The sequence below is a fragment of the Phasianus colchicus genome, unplaced genomic scaffold, assembly GCF_987193195.1.
Source record: "Phasianus colchicus unplaced genomic scaffold, bPhaCol1.hap1.1 HAP1_SCAFFOLD_48, whole genome shotgun sequence".
Taxonomy (NCBI): Eukaryota; Metazoa; Chordata; class Aves; order Galliformes; family Phasianidae; genus Phasianus; species Phasianus colchicus.
Window position 1 is genome coordinate 921,989 of NW_028325226.1, and position 16,717 is coordinate 938,705.

General features: G+C 51.5%; 2 long non-coding RNA genes across 6 annotated transcripts; one reads left to right on the forward strand and one right to left on the reverse strand.

The window, feature by feature from the left end:
* Window positions 1–761: 761 nt before the first annotated feature.
* Window positions 762–10,419, reverse strand: LOC149911992 (uncharacterized). 2 transcript variants are annotated; one of them, XR_016462555.1, is made up of 7 exons: window positions 9,235–10,419; window positions 6,897–7,031; window positions 4,092–5,899; window positions 3,674–3,805; window positions 3,119–3,233; window positions 1,574–1,726; window positions 762–1,500 (listed from the first exon to the last, which is right to left on the reverse strand). It is a non-coding gene; the product is annotated as an uncharacterized LOC149911992 (long non-coding RNA). The 2 variants fall into 2 exon arrangements; XR_016462554.1 differs by lacking the exon at window positions 9,235–10,419 and adding an exon at window positions 7,440–8,214.
* Window positions 10,420–10,665: 246 nt separating this feature from the next.
* Window positions 10,666–16,680, forward strand: LOC149911993 (uncharacterized). 4 transcript variants are annotated; one of them, XR_016462587.1, is made up of 6 exons: window positions 10,666–11,638; window positions 11,735–11,816; window positions 11,929–12,026; window positions 15,336–15,536; window positions 15,663–15,768; window positions 16,412–16,680. It is a non-coding gene; the product is annotated as an uncharacterized LOC149911993 (long non-coding RNA). The 4 variants fall into 4 exon arrangements; XR_016462589.1 differs by having other exon boundaries at window positions 11,735–11,824; window positions 15,336–15,768; XR_016462586.1 differs by having other exon boundaries at window positions 15,336–15,768.
* The last annotated feature ends 37 nt before the right edge of the window (window positions 16,681–16,717 follow it).

Consider the following 16,717-nt stretch of genomic DNA (forward strand, 5'->3'; position numbering starts at 1 on the left):
ATAACGTGGCATGACGCACGTGAAATGATTTGCCTTAGGGCATTTCATCATTGATGACAGTCCAAAAAGCCCACCAAACAATTTCTCCTCCTCAAAATTAAGACACTTGCACTTATGCCTTTGCAGGACAGATCTTTCCAGGTACAATCCCTTCCTGGTTTTGTGCAATTATCATCAGCCTCTATTTTCAAAAGACAGGTGCCTGTGACAGATAGGTGAATATCTCCAAGAACCAAACTGAAACAATAGAAGCTAGGCACTTAATAAAAAGTAATCCCTCACAAAGCCCACCTAAATTGTTCAGTATCTAAATATTTTACAAATCTGGGTCATGGAACCCTAAGTTCATTTGGGGAGATGCCTATGTGGTCACCCTCACAGCGGTATGTGTCCCTTTTTAAAGCCGGTGGGGCAGGAAGCCTCCTCTGCATCTCCCAGCATCTCTGGCCTTTGGTTATTACTAAAAGGTTTCTCTTTAGCTCCTGTTTGATCTTCCATCATCACAAAACAGCTGCTGTAAGGTCTTCTGCCCATTTGGCCTCTGACTAATCACACCTATCCTGATGTCTGATAGAGAGACCTCTTTGCGGTCTAATGGGAGCAGTGAGGGATTCAACAAAGGACCTTCCTTCCACTTTTAGAAAGAACTTTCATCAAAACGTAACTAAGCTAAGAAAACAGCTAGAGAACTGCTTACCATCTCCTTCAATCACGACTGCAGTGGAAACAAAACAGCTGAAGAGGAAGTAGAAACAACAAAGTTTTCAAGCAATGATTTTATTGACGGTAATTTCTCAAATGTATCTCAATAGCTTTCCTGTTTTATTTAAACTGAAATAAAAGGAGAAGGATGGCAAGTCTGATTTGGGTTTCCAATTGAATCTTGCGTCATCTAATTACAAGTGTCTTCATGATATTAAAAATGAAAATATTTCTCTACATCTGCTCCACCCTCTACAAATATGGTTTTGTTTTGCTGCTTCCCTAATCCTGAACATCTGAGCATTGGAAATCCAGCACTGAAGTGATTCTGATACGTTATTAATGACAAAGACTACATTTTCAGCACCACTGCATCTTGTGAAGAAAGTACATGCTACAGGATATTTTCACAACAAAAGGACTAGACTGCTTATCTTTATAACTTAAATGGAAGATAAAGAAGTAAATCTTGTACAGAGACTTGAAATATGAACTGTCACCTAAACTGCTTTAGAGATACTTACGTGGCAAGTAACTGGAAGCCATAGAAACGTTATAATGCCCACTAGCACTACGTTTGTCACAGAACTTTACTGCCTTTCCATATATCCTGCTTCTCACTTGGTGACATTTTCTTCTGCAAGGACCTCGCAATGCTTCCTGGGACATCTCCTGATTTTAGCTCCGCAGGCAGAGGTCTTTTCTCAGTGGAAGATCAGGCACATCAAGGTTGAAAATGGGATTAGGAGATGCATTTGCTGATCACTGCTGCACACTTTTCTAACCCTTTCATGGAAGCTGATCAGTGATATTCCAGGTAAGTACGTTAACCTTTACACTTGTGAAAGACAACGTGTCAGCTGATGCTTACCTCCACGTGCCACTGTTTGCCCATAGCATTCACCACACGTCCTTCAACTGGTCTTCTGTGTGCTCCACAGATGGGGACGCCCATTTTGTCACGGCAGGTAAACCATGTAATTATTCTCCTTTCGGTTCGTGAGCATCAGCAGTGAATTCCTTCCTGTTCAAAAATTCATTAATTGAGAGCATGAATAGAACAATTTCAACTTCAGAGCTTCCGTAGAGATCATTTAATTTTTAGCACTTGTTTCAGTAACAGGATTTATACTATAATAATGTCTTTAGCAGCATCAAATACGACAGTTCAATATGATTATTTTTTTAAACAAGCTTGATTGATTCTGAGAAAAGCCTGCTAAGTAGGATGCATCAAATCTCTATGAAAATAGCTACGGAGCTTGTCTCAAACAGGTTAGAAAGCTGTAGTCATGCCTGGCTTACATTCTGGCTCTCTTAGCACAGGTTTCTTTTAGATTTACTTAAATGTAATTGAAGGAAAGAAAAATGCACTCCTCTGCATTTTCCCCGTGATATCAAACATCAGAGAAAGAAAAATATAAGCTGACAATACCGCTGACACAACACTACAGGTTGTTCTTCAAATCGGCCTCTGCCATGATAATGAAATAATAGCTTCCTTTGTACTAAAAAGCAAACAACTAGTGACGTGTGTTATATCCTACAATGCCCCCTCATCCATGCATCACTGGGGGATGTAAAAACATGCAGCTATGTATTCTGCAGCTGCAGAAGCTGATGAAACGAGATGAAGGAAATCTGAAAAGAAAAACACACTTTGTGCAACTCAACTAAAAGCAAAGAACATAGGCAAGATAATGACTGAAGCAGCTGAAGACAACCAATTTTCTGCCCTTTGTATTAGAAAAATAATGTCAATCATTTTGCTGCTATAAGCAAGTTTGCACTCAGATTTCCTATTTCCTATGGTACCACCCTGTGCTGCAAATTGCAGACTTTCATCCCGCCCCACTCCCATGTTTACCCTCAGCCTCTTCAGAAATTTAGATTGGAAGCTGGATGGCAAAACGGGCCCTAACTCTCTACATAACCACGTGTATTGCATTAAAAGCATGAAATCAATGGCTACACAGTTTACTTAAAAAAAAAAAACAAACCGTGAAGGATCCCACTGAAATGAGCGCATTTATTAGTGAAAAAGGTGATAAACTGGACTCAAATTGGGGAACCCATGTTGGGAAAATAAAAACCTATTTAAAAATGACAAAACTTCTGCATCTGATTTGTTTTTAAGTGTCTACCACAGTGTATCCTACTCATCCTGAAACATCACCAGGTACAACACACACTTGACAGGAAATCCGGTGTCGAAGTAGACAAGTAGTTAATATTTTATGCACACATTTTAAGATATCCACTCTCAGTTTTGTGATGCATTCTTAGACCTTTTTCTCATAAAAGACACTTTGGTTACTCCATCTCAGCAGGAAAGCCTTAGGAACCATAACCATCCCTCCCAACTGTCATTCCATTTTCATCATTACCAGTGATAGAAGGAAGGGTGAAGACCCACCTGCCGTCATTCTTGATGAATCCAACTCCTGCCAATACTTGTTGGCAGATATCACAGCAGAAGCACTTCCAGTGGTTGTTCACAGCTTTAGTAACGCAACCAATAACGAACTCACCTGTAGGAAACACAGTAACAGGATGTAAAATGCCATGCTACACAAAGTTAAAAGAAGCCTGCAACTGAATCGCTAGAATTACATCACCATTTTTGCCTTGCTCCTCTTCTAGAAAAGGACACTTTTCAACTGTTATTCACACAGTGTTGGCTTCTACTCCACTAGGCCTAGAATCAAGGCTTGAAAGAGCTCCATACTCAAAGCACAACAGAACTGAGTTTGGATGGCCCTGACCCTCCTGCGAGAAAACTCCTGCAGTCAAAGTACAGCAGAATACAAAGACACACAGAGATACAGCAGGAGAATGCACTTGCTAAACAGCAAATCCAACACGCACACCAATTTCTGATCTACCACAGAGTCCTGTGCTGGGAGGCACTGAGGAAGTGAGAAAACTACCATTTCATATTCTCTGCTGCACAGCCATGCCAAACACTCACGCTGTTCTCTGCACGCACGCTGCAGCCAAGGCCCTGAGCAGCGCAAACGCTGCCTGCAATACGTCGGGAGCTCCGCCTCCTGCTGCTGCCAAAGGCTGACACCCGGCTCTGAAGAGCCTACAGATCCAACAGCTGCCAAAGAGAAGTGATCAGGCAGATAACAGGTATGAAGAAAACGAAGTCTAACATGCAAGTCTGTGGCATTCCCCTGAAGTCATAGCTTTCCAAGAATAAAATGCGATGGTCTCTAGAAGTGTCGGGAAAGCTTGAGGCATCGCTGCTGACTGCAGCCCTGCTGATTTCGGCTACTCTCACCACATTCAAGAACTGGAAAAGCCCACTTTCAGGCAGGATTCATGGAGTGCTGCAGCCCAGAAGGGTTTTTTCTCTCAATGAAAAGCCTTCACATTAAGCTTACCTGACATCGAAGTCACTAACTATTCTGTGAAATGTGGTATTCTTGAACCCACAAGCCTTTCTCCCCTGTGCACAGGGCCCTGAAATTTTCAGCTGTTCGAGGGACAATATTTGAAAGCAGCTCCGTGGTTGTGTGTCCTAAAGGTTCGTCACTGGCAGAAACAAAACACACAACAACAGGGTTGGTGTCCTTTGACAGCTCCGCTGCCAGAGAGAGGTGGCCCTTCTGCAGCTCTGACAAGCTTTGCTGGCATTCTTCAAATCTCCTCTCAAAAGAATTGGCCAGTTCTTGAACTTTAGCTCTGACCCCAAATTGCTCTACTTTCACTTCACCATCTGAAAACAAATCCGAGATTTCCTTAGCTCTAGTCACTGCAGCCAGAGATCAGCAGCTTTTGTTCTGTATAATCTCCAGGGTAAAACAAAGCCAAACAAACTACAGAAGATACTGAAAAGAACTGTAAAAACCACTCAACCGACTAACCAGCATCACCTGTAGCTGTCCAAATTAAAACACTGTTTGATGTTTCAGAGGGCACTAAGTTCATTTCTTTAGCGATGACATGCTTTGCACACACCTCAAGAACTTGGTCCCTTCTCATAAGGATCCTGTAACACTTCTTCTGTGTATGGAAGAGGACCCTGAGCTCTCCAACACCGCGCTCCTTCCACTGAGCAGCATCTCTGGCCCAACTGTAAAATTTCGCCCTCTCTTTGAAGGGAATTCCTTCATCTTCTTCTCCAGACTACCTCCACCTAAAACACAGCACAGTAACGCGTGATTTCCCCAGAAGTTGTTGTCACCAACAACACTGTTACAATTCTGACATCATAATCCAAAATTATTCGATGTTTTCCTTTCTTCAGTGGCTTTGTACCCACAGCTCTATACTCATCATGCACTCAAGTGACCGAACAGCCCTGCCTTCTCAAAAGGAGAGAGCCCAACAGATTTCAGCCTTTGAAATTCATTTTTAAGCTATCAAGTGTGCCGGCATATTTCCCAGTGAAATTTCAGGTCTGCTGAATGATGTGCTGAGTGATAACCCAGCACTGTTAGCATTCCAGGTGTTCCCCTTATGAAGGCTGCTAAGTAACTTAATACTGGCATTTGATCAGAATAAGAATCAACTGAAAATAATAAATGGAGGCCTCACAGCTGCGTATCCTCCTCACTTTATATGTGCACATTACTGCCTTTTAACATCCTTCAATTAACACATCTTCCACAGTTAAAGAAAAGCTTGAAAGAACTGGAGAAACATGTGACAGACAAGCATTTCTGAAGGAGAAAGAGAGCAGGCAAGGCAAGAAAGAAAACAACAGACGTCGTAATATGATTAACGGATGAGGAAAGGCAGACAAGATATTGCAGAAAGAGGAAGACAACATTTTGCAGACTTCATCAGATTAACTGTTCCAATTAAAGGACACTACATACTGTTTTTTTGTGCTCCATCAGTCTTGCTTAGTCATTATACTAACCTGCAATTAAGTTCTATTCTTTACAGGAAGCCAAACTAGAAGACTACAGTCATTGCAAGCTTCTCCTCTTATTAGGCATACTAAGGTTAAACACGAAATCCAGACATGAACAACTGAGTTAAGCCTTACAAAGCTACATCAGGCTTCTTCAAGCAAGTTGTTCTACTTCCTAAAAAGCTGTATCACCACCTCCTGGTAAATTCTCTGACACGCGAGCAGTTTCTGTGGATTCTGCTTCTCCGCTGCTGGCAGCTGACTGCACAAATACTGTTGCTGTTGCTTCACTGGTTGATGGAGTATGTAATTCTTCCTTACTTGTAGAGACTGAGTCAGTACGATTAATAAAACAGTAAGCAAATAAGCCGTAAGAGCCTAAGATACAAACTTCAAACTACATTAAGTCTGGACACTAAGAATTGCCCCACTCCCATGCTTTACCCTCAGCCTCTTCAGAAATTTACATTGGAAGCTGGATGGCAAAACGGGCCATCCAGCCATCCAAAACTGTTCTCTGCACGCACGCTGCAGCCAAGGCCCTTCCAGCGTTCCCTTCTGTGCGCTTAGCGCCGGGCTGACGGCTCACCTGGGGTCGTGCAAACCCCTCCCGAGGCTTTTCTTCAGGCTGTCCCGGCAGCTGCAGGTGCCTTTAGCGCACACCAGCTCCGGCACTGGGCTGTGTAATAGACGCTGAAAAGCCGACAGCCTGCGGACTGACTGGAGCACACGTTGTGAACGCGGCCGAGCAGCACGTCAGTAAAGCGCAGCCCGGGCTGCCCGGTGCAAAGGGCGCACGCTGCTGAGAACGCCCCCTGGAAGTGAGCGCAGGGTGCGTGCTGAGCTGGATGGGGAGCAGCGCCCCCTGGTGGGGGACGAGGGAAATGCAGCCGCCGCGGCATTCTTGGTGCAACGAGGGACCGGGGCTTGTTCAGCTTGGAGAAGAGAAGGCTCCGGGAGAGCTCCCAGGACTTGAAGGAAACGTATAAACTGGAGGGGGAACAGATGTTTACGAGGGTGGATAATGACAGGATAATGGGGAATGGTTTGAAATTGAGACAGGGGAGATTTAGTTTAGATATCAGGGGGAAGTTTTGCATTCAGACGGTGGTGAGGCATTTTAAAAGGTAGCCCATAGAGGACGTGGATGCCCCATCCTTTGGGACATTCGAGGCCAGGCTGGACGTGGCTCAGGGCAGCCTGGTCTGGTGGACTGTGTCCCTGCACATAGCAGGGGGTTGAAACTAGATGGTCATTGTGGTCCTTTTCAACCCAGGCTATTCTATGATTCTGTGATTACCTTTAGATCTTCGATGTAACGCATTACCTTAGAGAAGCTCACAGATTTCCAAATTAACCTTGTGTCTCTTACAGAAGATCTGTGTCAGCAAGGTGTCTTGACGTCAAGCTAAGAAGGAAGCTGTGTGCCCAGTGTCATTCAGGCCCAAACTGTGGTTTCTCCCTGGGAAGGGACACAGAGGGGAGCTGTTGAACAGGCACTGTGTCAGAACCTCCGTCCTCCCTCCCCCAACCCCCATTCTCTGCCCCTAGACTTCCTTTACTATAGAAGCTCCCCACAACTCCCCAGTTTCCCCATTCCACCCCTCCCTCCATCACCAGATCTTCTTTCCACCCCACAGCAGTCCCACTCACTCACACCTTCCCCCCTAGATTCCACACAACCCCCCTTTCCAGCCCAAAAAAGCCCCACTGACCCCTTTCTCACCCCACCCACACCCTCCTTTATCTCCTCTTATCCCCCCTTGGAATCATGCAGAAGGATCTGCATGAGACATCCTAGAGAGGTTTGGGGGCTCCAGGGGGCACTTCTGGACTCAACCAGAAGAGTCTGGAGATATCCCAGAGGGACCTTGGGATGTCCAGGGAGTCCCCAGGTTGGTCCTGTGGCACCATGGAAGGATCTGGAAGTTCCCACTATGGGCCCAAGAGCTCTGAGGAGTCCCTGGGCTGATCTGGAAATGGCCCAGTAGGGTTTGGTAGGGTCCAGGGAGTTCTCATGTGGGCCTGAGTGGTCCTGGAGTCATCCAGAAGGGTCTGGGGATGTCCCAGAGGAGTCCTGGGGTGTCCAGTGGGTGCTCATGCGAATCTGGGGGGTCTGGCCATCCGTCTCATCATCTGCTGTAACATGACCACAGCACTTTCATCAGTGGTTTGGACTCACAGCGACAAGACGCACTTTGTCAACTGTGTCACCAAGGAATCATAAGAATTGGAATCGTTGGAACTGGTTAATATGGACTGCTGTTTGTACTCTACAGAACCCATCCTTGTTCAGTGTATTAATTTTAGTTTAGCTACTTTTAGGATTGTTTTTGAACCGTGCTTCTTTTTCTCTTAATAGCGAAGGGGGAGATGTGGGATAAAGAAAGTCATTATCTTGCTAATGAGTAAAGAAACTTAGCAGTAACTTGTGCCAGACGTAAACACACACGAGGCTCCTGCTTCCTACATGTAAGTTGCTGTTGCACGGGTATAAAAGGTTGTAAGCATCTTCAGTAAAGGTCCTTCATCGTTCCTTCTGCACCAGCAAGGGAGTCTGAGCCTCTCCGCACCAGCAAGGGAGCTCGGAGCCCTCTTGCCAACAAAGAGGAGAGGAGAGGAGAGGAGAGAAGGAGAGGAGAGAAAAGATTGAGCAGAACAAAGGAAAAAAGGGAAGAGAGGAGCTTGTAAGGGGAAGAAGAGTGATGAACGAGAGGGGAGAAGAAAGAGGGCAGAACAGAAGAGAGGATACAGGTAAGAAGAGCAGATCTAAAAAGATCCTTTTTCGGAGCAGGACACCATCACTCTGATCAGAGTGCTGTCATCTGTTCCCAGGCCCTAGAAAGGAAAGCAGCCCCGTGCAGCTAACACAGAACCTGCTGGAGAATCACCCACAGACACAAAGGTCTCAGTGCCCAGTCTTGTGCAGGAGCTGCTCTTAATTACAGCAATTTTGCATTAATGGAGCGATCCATTAGCAGCTAGTGTGGAGGAGGCCCAGGGCAGACCTTATTGCTCTCTATAACTACCTGAAGTGAGGTTGTAGTGAGCTGGGTGTTGGCCTCTCCTCTCATGTAACTGGTGACAGAACTAGAGGGAATGGCTTCAAGCTGCACCAGGGGAGATTTACGCTGGACGTTAGGAAATACTACTTCTCTCAAAGAGTGGTCAGGCAGTGGAATGGGCTGCCCACGGAGGTGGTGGAGTCACCGACCCTGGAGGTGTTCAAGGAATGTTTGGATTTTGTGTTGAGGGATATGGTTTAGTGAGAACTACTGATGATAGGTGGATGGTTGGACTGGATGATCTTACAGGTCTTCTCTAACCTTGGTGTTTCTGTGATCTTCTGTGATCTTCCCAGTCCCCAGTCCTGCCCTGTGCTGGTGCTCTGCAACAAACAGCAGTCCAACACACTGTGTCCCTGCAGAATCACAGAATCGCTCACGTTGGAAAAGAACTTCAAGAGCATCGAGTCCAACCATGACCTGACCAAAGTACCCCAACTCTAACAACCCTCATCTAAATCATGTCCTGGAGCACCACATCCAAATGGTTTTTAAACACATTCAGGGATGGTGACTCAACCACCTCCCTAGGGAGCCCATTCCAGTGCTCAACAACCCTTCCTGTAGAGAAATTTGTCCTGATATCCAACCTAAACTTACCCCATGCCTGTGCGTTCTGTGCAACCCCACAGATGTGACAATGGGGTCTGGCTTCTGCACTGGCTTCTCAAAGGAAACGGTGTCAGGAGTGGAGAGGAAGCAGCTGATCCTGCCACTCACGCTGCTATTCTGGGAGTCCCTCCCCAGGACTCCCACAGCTTCCTCTTCCCAGCCCCGCTCGGCTCCTCGCGGGCTGCAGACGCTGCTGAGGCTCTCGCACTCCACGGCCGTCATCTTCTTCTCGTGCTGCCGGACCGCTCTCTGCAGGGCTGCGCTGAGTTCCTGCCGCTGCAGCCAGAACCGCAGCTCCCGTGCTGACGGATGGAGGAGCTTCGTGCCGGCACCCACAGCACGTGGTCCCCGGGCTGCCGGTGGCACGGCAGGATGCTCCCCTCCCTGCCTCCCATCGCCCCTCAGCTACGGCATCCTCCTATAATCTGCCTAAGGATTCCAAAGACCCTGCAGAGGGCTCCGGTCAGGCCGATCGACGGCTGATGCCAACGGCACGAGGTTCAACACCACCACGCGCCGGGTCCCGCACGTTGGTCACAACGACCCCAGGCATCGCTGCGGGCTTGGGGCAGAGCGGCCGGAAGGCCGCGTGGAGGAAAAGGATCCGGAGCTGCGGGCCGACGCTCGGCTGAACGCGAGCCAGCAGCGCCCTGCGCAGGCGGCCGAGAAGCCGGCCGAACAGCAGCAGCAGCAGCAGCTGATCGCCCCGCGCTCAGCCCCGCCCCGCACAGCGCCGGCCTCGGGCCGGCACCGCTTGCCCCGGGCGGGAGTGCGGCCGTCGGCGCCCAGCGAGGAGCCCGAGAAGGCGATCCGCGTGGGGCTGAACTACCCGAACTGCCGCGACCGCCGCCTGCAGCGGGACGCCAAGGTGCCCCGGAGCCGCCCGTATCCAGCGGGTTCCCCACGCCATCGCCGGGCCCCGCCGCCCGCCCGGACGCCCCGCTCCCCCCCCTGCGCCCGGGCAGCCGCCAGCCCGCGCTTGCCGCTCTCCAGCAAGGCCCGCACGGAGCGGGGCAGGGCGTGGCGGCGCGGGCGCGGGCTCGCTGCGGTCCCCCACGTCCCCGCCCTCCTCCTCCCGCAGCCGCAGCCGGGCCCGGCCGCCCCGGAGCCCTGGAAGCGGAGCGGCGCCGCGGGCAGCTGAGCCGGGGCCGGGCGGGACGCGCGCGAGGATGACGCAATGACGGCGCGACGGCGGACGGAAAGGACCCCGCGCGGAGCGCCCGCCCCATCCGGCGGACCGACCAATGGGAGAGCGAAGGAGGCGGGGCCGAGCGCTGGCTCTCCGCCAATGGCGGCCGCGGCCGCGGGGCTCCGTGCGGGGAACGTGGCGGTGCCTCCGTGCCGCCTTCCCCCGACCGCCCGCTCCGCCGCCCCGGGTCCCCGCCGCCGCCTGCCCCGTGCCTCGGGGACGCCGGGCGGTCGGGGGAAGGCGGCGCGGGGGCACCGCCACCGGCCCCATCCGTCCCCCGTCGGAACCGAGCCGTCCGCCGTCGTTGCGCCGCCGGGCTGCGAGAAGCGGCGGCTGACCGCGAGCGGCGGGACCCGCCGGCGTCCGGGAGCGGCTCCTGGCTGAGCCGGGCAGCCCCGAAAGAGAGGGAGAGATCGCGCGGATCGAGGCGCGTTCGAGCCCGGCACGGAGTCAGCGAGAGCCTTCGGCTGCTGCCCCGCAGCTGCAGTCCCCAGGTGCCGTTTTCCATCTGCCCGTCTGTCTGTCCCCGCGCGCAGCTCCCGGAGCTGCGTGAAGCCGACGTGGAGCCGCTTCGAGTTGGCCCCGAGGAGGGAAGCCGCGAGGGGGGATGATTGTCAGGGTGGGAGCTGGTTGGGAACGCGGTCATTCCTCTGTTTAGTGCTCTGTGTGTTCAACGATTAAATGTTTAGCGTTCGTTTTTCAGCGCTTCTGTGTGCAGTCGTATCTGCAGCTCCAAAGCCCCCCCCCCCATCCCTGTGCCCACCGCTGGGTGAGGACAGGGCAGCTCAAATGGCCGTGTCGTAGGACTGCACCCACCAGCGCCTTTCCTTCCCCCGCATCCCCTCCCCTCCTCAGCACCGCGTGGGAAATGGCTGGGGTGGGATTCTGGCAGAGCTGGGGCGGCTCAGCCTGCAGAAGAGGAGGCTCGGGGGATCCCGGGCACGGCCATCAGTCCCCGCAGGGAGGTGCGGAGAGGACGGAGCCAGGCTGCGCCCGGCGGTGCCCAGCAGCAGTGCTGGAGGCTCACGCTGCAGCACAGCAGGTTTTCCTGCGTGCCAGCGCTGAGCCCCCAGCTCTGGTCAGCGCCGTTGTACGTTTTTGCCAATGATCACGATGCAGGAGATGAGCGCATCCTCGCGAAATGCACCGGGCACCGAAAATGCACCCCATCCTAAGGCACGAGGTGCTGCTGGCACTCCTGAGGTTTGTAAGGGGCAGCGGGGGCTGTGGTCGGGGTGTCTCGAAGGGACTTTGAGGTGCTGTGGGTTCAGAATTGTATTTTTTCCTCGTTTCACACAGACGGTGGCAGTTCGGCTCAGTACCTCAAGGTGGCAGCAGGACCCCCAACAACAACGGAAACGTCGGCTCCCCAAAGCCCCGTGTATGGCTGTGAGAATGATGGAGGGCATAAGAAACGTAGAACATGCACGGGGCTTATGATGTACCGTGACATGGGGATGACATACTCATGTGTCCTTTCCATATCCTTTCAGCAGTTGGGTTAAAGCCTCCTGAGATCATACGAATGGTAAATCCCGCTTGACAAACGTGATGTCATTCTCTGACAAGGAGACCCGCTTAGTGGATGAAGGTGAGGCTGTTGATTTGGTCTACCTGGACTTCAGTAAATCCTTTGACACTGTCCCCCACAACATCCTCGTGGAGAAGCTGGGTGCCCATGGTTTGGATGGGCGTACGCTCTGCTGGGTGAAACACTGTCTGGATGGCCGGGCCCAAAGAGTTGTGGTCAATGGAGCTGAACTCAGCTGGCGGCCAGTCATGAGTGGTGTCCCCCATGGCTCAGTGCTGGGACCACTTGTATTTAACGTCTTTATCAATAATCTTGATGAGGGGATTGAGTTCATCCTCAGTAAGTTTGCAGATGACACCAAGCTGGGAGGGAGTGTTGATCTGCCGGAGGGGAGAAAGGCACTGCAGAGGGACCTGGACAGATTGGTCAGTGGGCTGAGGCAAACTATGAGTTTCAATAGGGCTGAGTGTCGGGTCCTGGGGGCTGGTCTCTTCTCACCAGTGACAGGACGAGGGGAATGGCCTCAAGTTGTGCCAGGTTGGGTATCAGGAAAAACGTCTATACAGAGAGGGGGTGGTTAAGCACTGCAACTTAGAGAGAGGGAAGTGGTGCGAGACCACAGCAAGGGCCTTGCACAAGTCCAGGGAGATGACATCAGTTGCCCTCCTGTTGTCCATCAGTGCCGACACTGCATCACAGAAGGCACCAGGTGGATCAGGCACAATCTGCCCTTGGTGCAGCCATGCTGGCTGTCCCGGATCACTTCTTCATCTCTCAGCTGCCTTAACACATCATCTGGGAAGATCTGCTCCATGATCTCAAATACCTACGAGGTCGCTATGACTTGTGCACTGCGCAGGTGTAGCGTGGAAACTTCTTGCTCTGAAGAGAAGCCAGTGTAAATGTATTCTGGGAGAATTAAGCAGAATGTGGCACAGCCAGCAGAGTTAAGAAATAGCTCTTTTGTTCACTATTGCACGAGCAATCTGGAAAGCCTCAGCTGGCGGCAGCAGTGGTTGTCCAGGTGTGGGATGTGGTCCCCGCACCCTACGCCAGGGGGACGGCTGCCATCTGCTGGAGGATGGGAGCAGGGATGGTCACAGTGCCCAGCGGGGCTTGGGGCGACTCGATCTTTTCTGCGTGGCCAGGGGGATGTAGGCTGGGCTGGGGGGCCACAGGGGCTGCACTGGGGACAGCGGAGCTGGGGTGCTCTCTGGTCTGAGGGGGAGGATGTGCTGGGGCTCCACAGCACCTAGGCTGGATGTCTTAACACATGTGGAGGCCGCTGGGGCCAAGCCCACCTGTTCTCTGCTTTGTCTGGGGCCGGCTCGCTGTCCAGATGCCATGAACCCTTGCAGGCAGCACACTGGGCTTTGGCAGATTCCATGAGGTGCCTGCAGAGAGAGGAACTGCTGAGGGCACGGGAGAGCCTCCCACTCTCCTTCCTCCCAGCACCACACAGAGTGGTGTTGGAATAAAGAGTGTGGTGGGATGGAGGTGGTGGAGCAGCTCACTGGTGTTTCTGCCTCTGCTGCTGGATACAAATGCAGTACAGAATCCTTACAAGGAGCACAGCAACAAACAAAGCAAACAAAGCAGAGTGCCTTTGGAGGAGAACATGGAGACATCTTCCACAGGGATGCTGTGTGCTTCTGCATGTTCTTCATGAGCTGCGTGTTCTTCAGCACCCGCAACCTGAAGGAACGATGGTGGTCACTGCTGCGCCTCGTGCCTGACTGGCAATCTCATCAGAGCTCTGACACTGCCATGAAATGTTGTGTTTCATTTCCGTGGCCTCCTGGAACAACGCTTCCCTGGGATGCAGGGACTGTGGGAGGAAGATTGCTGCTGCTTCTCGCCGTCTGCTGAGTGTGGTTCAGGCGGCTTTGTTCCCAAAGGACAAAGTTCCTAAGTCCTTGGGAAGCCGGTGGGAGGGGAGCAACCTCTAACCGCCAGCCACAGAGCTCTGTGCATGGCCTTTACCTTGAAGTGGAGAACCAGCCACTTGAACGTCCTCTGTGTCCTCATGGGAGAAGAGCAGCATGCAGCTGCTGTCCTCCTGACACACTCAGGCTCATCCACAGGCTCTCAGTTGATCTCTTTAGAAAGAAGGAAGCAGAGTGGGACTGTAAATATCTGCTCTCATCAGGAAGATGTTATCTTCAGGGGGCACTACTTCTCAGAAGACATCAGTGTTTTCCACATGTGTAGAATGTTGGTTTCCAAGCCCTCTGGTAAACAGACAGAAATATACCCACCAGGAGCTGCATTCTCCATCGTGACTGTCTGTAGAATGTGAGAAAACCTCTGAAAATATCTTTGTCTTACCAACTTCCCTCTCTGTCCCACAGGACCTGAACAGGATGAGCCAGCTACTGAACATAGCACTCTGTTTGGTGAAGTCCACCCAGACAGACTACCCACCCCTGGGATACCAGCGGGAGTCCGGCACGGGAAGCAGCTCTGCTCTGGACGCACTTCTGCAAGCAAAGAACCATGAGAGCTTTCCATCATACAACACTGTCTGTGTCACTGCGTGATGGCACAGTGCCATCTGAGGAACAGATGGTACCAGGGATGGTGCAGGGACAGGGCACGCACGTGCAGCTCTGTGCTCTCACTCCTGCAGGTGTGCCTGGCTGACATTAGGGCTGTGAGGTGAAAGCTCGCAAAGGAAGTAAAAAGCCATGACATACCCATGCCATCTGCTAGAGCTTCCGTCCGGGGAGCCGGCTGGGATTCTGCATCCCATTCATCTCCACTCGCATCTGTAAACAAACAGGACAGAGCAGCTCGTGTCAGACACATCCATATCCATCTCCAGATGGGAACAACGAGGGATCGCTCCACGGCACCCTCCTCTCCCTTCCACACAGCAGCGTCTCAACCATAGGTGCTGGTCCTGCAGTGGCACTGTGCTGATACACAGCAATCTGTGTGTGGAACTGTCTGGGGACGGGGAGGGGAAGAGAACTGAAAGGAGACGGAGAGGGGAGGAAAAGAGAACGGTAGGGGGAGCCTGAAAGGTTCTGTCCTGGCAGTGATTTACCTCTGCGTTCCACCTCAGGAACAAAAGCTGTGTCTGACCAGAACACTGGCTTAAAAGAACCGGTGTAGTCATCTAGAATCACAAACAGATAAGAGAAGCTCCCGTTAAATGCTGTGATCTCTTTTTCCATCAGAGACCAGAGTTGGGTCAGGTAATGAGGTGGGAGAAAGATGGAGGTTGTCAGTTCCACAGCTACAGAGTGGGCAGGAAGACGCAGGGGCAGGTTGCAAAATACTCACCAGGCCATGTGCAGCACCATCATGGACTGCACGGACCAACATTTGGCCACTCAGGCCTTACTTACTTACTTACCATTGCAGATCAGTGGTGGGCACAAAGGAAGGTGACAGTAAAGCACAAGAGGAAACCATGCAGCCAGAAGTTTGCTCTCCTGAAGTTGAGAGTCCTGCTCCACTTTTTGCCAGGCCTGCATTCTTCAAGATCACAAACTCCACCAAGGCATGTCAGCACAGCCCAGGCTGCCTCCAGTCTTAGCCTCTCTAACGCTCTCCTCTGCATTGGTGAGCACCAGGTCTGGTAAGGCTTCACCTCGGGTTGGTCCATCTATTTCCTGGACCAGGAGGTTATCCTTGACAGACTCCAGGAATCTCCTGGATTGTCTGCCACCCGCTGTGCCGCTCTCCCAGCAGGTATCTGGGTGGCTGAAATTCCCCATCAGGACAAGAGCCTGTAAGCACAACACCTCCTGCAGCTGAAGCAAGAAAGTCTCGTCAACAGCCTCCTCCTGATCAGGTGGGCTGTAGCAGACCCCAACCACCCAGTGCCCTTTACCGGACCGATCCTTGATTTGACCCACAAGCTCTCGACCTGATCGTGGCTGTTCCTCAGACACAGCTCTTGGCATTCAGTCTGCTTCCTAGCGCAGAGGGCAATTCCCCTCACCATAGCTAACACTGCGTGGGATGTTTTGACACTGGATCTGATGTCAGCCAGCCTCTTGGGCTGGGGTTTGTGGCTTCGGGACTGGGGTTGTGGCTGGTCCAAGCCTTTCCAGCTGTGGCTTTAGGCCTCGGGGACAATGCCAGCCTCTCTGCCTTTCAAGCTGTGGCTTTAAGCCCTAGGCTGGTGCTGGCCTCTCGGGCTGTGGCTTTAGGCCCTGGGCTGGTGTAAGCCTCTCAGGCTGTGACTTTAGGCCCTAGAGCTTGAGCCAGCCTATAGCAACGTGCATTTTAAAATGGCTCATGGAAGTAAATGAAAGCAAGAGAATACGGGGCTGTGCTGGGTATTTCTAGAATTGGAATAGAGACAGGAAAGCGTGCTCAGCCTTGTGTGGTTGGTTGTACCCATCAGTACCAACCACAGCTGAAATCGTCTTTACATCTTTGTTAGGCACTCTTCTGTCTGCCACTTTAAGTCTCTGTTTTTTGGAATGCAGGGATCGTCGTTGCCAGCTGAACAGCACCACCTGCGACGACCCATCAGACTGAAGATCCGCACCTGACACCGGCACGTGGCTGGATCTAGGAGTGCTTTGCTGTCTGTCCCTCTTTCCCCATTTTCTGCCTTTTCTCTTTGCCATCTCTTATTTGACTCTTTGTTTACCTCTACCGCTTATTCATTGCAATTAGCCCATTGGCCAGTGTTACCTCCAATTGGTTGTTGCTGGCTGTTAAGAAAGCTCTCAATAAATGGATGTGTATTATTCCTCTGAGTTTGGATGACTCCATTGCAGTAGTGACCC